This window comes from Lutra lutra, chromosome 8 (assembly GCF_902655055.1).
Source record: "Lutra lutra chromosome 8, mLutLut1.2, whole genome shotgun sequence".
NCBI classification, from domain to species: domain Eukaryota; kingdom Metazoa; phylum Chordata; class Mammalia; order Carnivora; family Mustelidae; genus Lutra; species Lutra lutra.
This window is the reverse complement of record NC_062285.1, coordinates 57492145-57496403: the sequence shown is the minus strand read 5'-3', so window position 1 is coordinate 57496403 and position 4259 is coordinate 57492145.

Here is a 4259-nt window from a genome sequence, read left to right as displayed (position 1 = left end):
TTTCAGTTATTAAATAGATACTTTATGTATATAAATGTCACATAATAGTTTATAATTAAAATGAAAGCTGTTCTTTTGTTAAATTAATCAAAACCATTTCCTTTTAAGTTAGATTTTATTTAAAGCCATTTATTTGATATATATTTTTTAATTATCATCTTGATTCTGGTTCTAAGGTATACTTGGAGAAAGTATTTGCCTATTTTTAAAACTCTAATTGAAACAATTTTTAAAATATTAATACTTCCCTCCTTAGGCCAAAAAAGAATGATGATTTAGACAACCCCATATAATTTACTTCTTATTTAAAAATTTATAATGTGACTTTTTTAGAGCTTTTACCTACTTTCTAAACCTATTTTCTTGAATCCTGTGCTTGAATTTTGTATTCCTCAGGCTCTCTGTACTGTGAGGGAAGGTGGCTAAAATGCTGCTGGGTAAAAGGGAATCCAACCTGGGCTAAACTTTATGATGACTAACCTATAAATTAAATTATTAAAACAAAAGAACAAGTTGATTGAATTAGTATCTACTATTAATAAATTCACTTTTCCTTTGAACTTTGGGAACCCATTTTCTCATTTCTTTTCTCATCCTTTTTTTTTTTTTAATTTATTTATTTGATAGAAAGAGAGATCACAAGTATGCAGAGAGGCAGGCAGAGAGAGAGGGGGAAGCAGGCTCCCTGCTGAGCAGAGAGCCCGATGCGGGGCTCCATCCCAGGCAGAGGGTTAACCCACTGAGTCACCCGGGTGCCCCTCATCCTTGTTTTTTTTTTTTTTAAGATTTTATTTATTTGACAGAGGTCACAAGTAGGCTGAGAGGCAGGCAGAGAGAGAGAGGAGGAAGCAGGCTCCCCACTGAGCAGAGAGCCCGATGCGGGGCTCTATCCCAGGACCCTGGGATTATGACCTGAGCCGAAGGCAGAGGCTTTAACCCACTGAGCCACCCAGGCGCCCCCTCATCCTTGTTTTTATATTCAACTAGCTAAGAGGCATCTGGGTGGCTCCACTGGTTATATTCAACTAGCTAAAATCAAGCATTTTGTTTTTGTTGTTTTGTTTTTGTTGTCCTTTTGTTTTGCTTTAACCCAATTTCAAGGTTTAATTGAAAGTAAACATGAGGGGTGCCTGGGTGGCTCAGTGGGTTAAGCCTCTGCTTTCGGCTCAGGTCAGATCTCAGAGTCATGGGATCAAGCCCCACATCAGGCTCTCTGCTCAGCGGGGAGCCTGCTTCCCCTGTGCCCCCCCACCCCCCCTGCCTCTCCGCCTACTTGTGCTCTCTTTCTGTCAAATAAATAAATAAAATCTTTAAAAAAAAAAAAAAGGAAAGTAAACATGAGTTTTCCCTCTATTAATTCTCTTGGCAGGGGTACCTGGATAGCTCAGTCAGTTAAGCATCCAACTCTTGATTTTGGCTCAGGTCATAATCTCAGGGTCGTGAGACTGAATTCCGCATTGGGCTCCACGCTGGATGTGGAGGCTGCTTGAGAGTCTTTCTTTCCCTCTCCCTTGGTCTCTCCCCTCCCTATTTGTGCTCACGGGCACGTGCACACACACAGCTAAGTTCGTGCACTCTCTCTCCCTCAAAAAAAAAAAAAAATTCTCTTAGGGATCACTACTGGTTTAATGCTCAGGAGGTAGAAGACTGTGATTTTTTTTTTTAAGATTTTATTTATTTATTTGACAGAGAGAGATCACAAGTAGACAAAGAGGCAGGCGGAGAGGGAGAGAGGGAAGCAGGCTCCCTGCTGAGCAAAGAGCCCGATGCCGACTCAATCCCAGGACCCTGAGATCATGACCTGAGCCGAAGGCAGCGGCTTAACCCACTGAGCCACCCAGGTGCCCCGAAGACCGTGATTTTTACAGGCTTATAAGCAACACCGCTGGGATACTGAGACCCAGGTTATCCATTAACAAGGTCTTATAAGGAATTACTTGGTAATGCTTGCATAGCAATCAGCATAATGTGTTAGTTTTTTCCTATTTATACCACCTGAGTACCAGATTCACTTGATACCCCTGAATGTTAATATTAAGGAACTCTTCTAAAATATATTGGCAGCAAGCTCGTTTTTCACTTCAAAAAGAATATCTTAATTACTCTTTAGGTATGTATTTCTAATTAGGCAGGAATTACTACAAGCACTTTCTTATCTTTTGCCCAGCTTGGATCACTTAAGGCAACTGGAAATCAGTTATATAACATTTCCCACCACCAAAAGAGACTATTAGAGTACAGACTGCAATTTTATTTTTATTTATTTATTTATTTATTTTTTTAATTTTTTTTTTTAAGATTTTACTTATTTATTTGTCAGAGAGAGAGAGCGAGCACAGGCAGACAGAATGGCAGGCAGAGGCAGAGGGAGAAGCAGGCTCCCTGCAGAGCAAGGAGCCCGATGTGGGACTCGATCCCAGGACACTGGGATCATGACCTGAGCCGAAGGCAGCTGCCCAACCAACTGAGCCACCCAGGCGTCCCTATTTATTTATTTTTATTTATATTCTTATATATTAGATATATTATATATCATATATATTTTATATTATTTATACTTATATTTATTTATATTATTTACTTATTTTTTATTTATTTCATTTTTAATTATTTTATTTTTAAATTTTTTTAGTATATTTGACACACAGTAACAAAATGGCAATAAATACGTACTTATCAATAATTACTTTAAATGGACTAAATTACTTAAAATGGACTTAAATTACTAAAATGGACTAAATTCTCCAATAAAAAGACATAGGGTGACTGTTGGATTAAAAAAAGAAAAGACGCACCTATACAGAACCCACAAGAGACTCATTTCAGACCAAAAGGCACAAAACTGAAAGGCTGGAAAAACATACACCATGTAAACGGAAGGAAAAAAAAAAAAAGGCCAGGGTAGAAATACTTATAACAAACAAAACAGACTTCAAAACAGACTGTGGATGCAAAAACCCTCACAAAATATCAGCAAACTGAATTCAACAATATATTAAAAAGAGTCATTTACCACAATCAAGTAGAATTTATTCCAGAGATGCAAGGATGTTGAGTGTTTGCAAAGCAATCAGCATGATATATCACATTAACAAAAGAAATGATAAAAACCATATTATCATCTCAACAAGTGCCAGAGTATTTTACAAAATACAATATCCATTCATGTTAAAAAAAACAAAAACAAAAACTCTCAACAAAGTGGATTTAGAGGGAACACACCTCAACATAATAAAGGGCATATATGACAAACCAAGAGCTAACATCATACTCAGTACTGAAAAACTGAGCTTTTTCTCTTATATTGGGAACAAGACAAGGATGTCTACTCTTGCCACTTTTATTCAATATTGTACTGACACAAGTTGGATACTTGTCCCAGATAAGAAAAAGAAAGAAAAGGCATTCAAATTGGTAAGGAAGAAGTAAAACTATCACTATCTGCAGGTGACATGACATCATATAAGAAAAACCTGAAGTCTCCACCAAAAAACTACTAGAACTAGAACTACTTGAACTTAATAAAGCTGCAAAATATAAAATTAATATGTAGAATTTGCTGCATTGCTCTACACTTAAAATGAAGTAGTGGAAAGGGAAATTATGAAAACCATCACAGAACTGCACCCCAAACAATAAAATACCTAGGAATACACTTCACTAAGGAGGTGAAAGACCTGTGCTCTGAAAATTATAAAACACTGATGAAAGAAATTGAAGACAATACAAATAAATGGGAAGATATACCATGCTGTGGATTAGTGTGCACTAATTAATATTGTTAAAATGTCTATATTACCCAAAGCAATCTACACATCCAATGCAATCCCTGTCAAAATACCAAGAGCATTTTTCATAGAACTAGAACAAATAATCCTAAAATCTGCATGGAACCAAAAAAACACCCTGAACAGCCAAATCAATCTTGAGAAAGAAGAACAAAGATGAAGGTATCACACTCCCAGACTTCAAACTGTACTACAAAGCTATAGTAGTCAAAATCGACACATAAATCAATAGAATAGAAATCCCAGAAATAAACCCGTGGTTATATGGTCATTTAAAAAGAGGCAAAAACATACCATGGGGCAAAAGACAGTCTTTTCAGTAAATGGTGTTAGGAAAACATATGCAAAGGTAGCATATATGCAAAAAAAAAAAAAAAAAAAAAAAAAAAAATCAAAAGAATGATACTGGACCACTTTCTTATACCACAGAGAAAAACAAACTCAAAAGTCAAAGACATAAATGCAAGACCT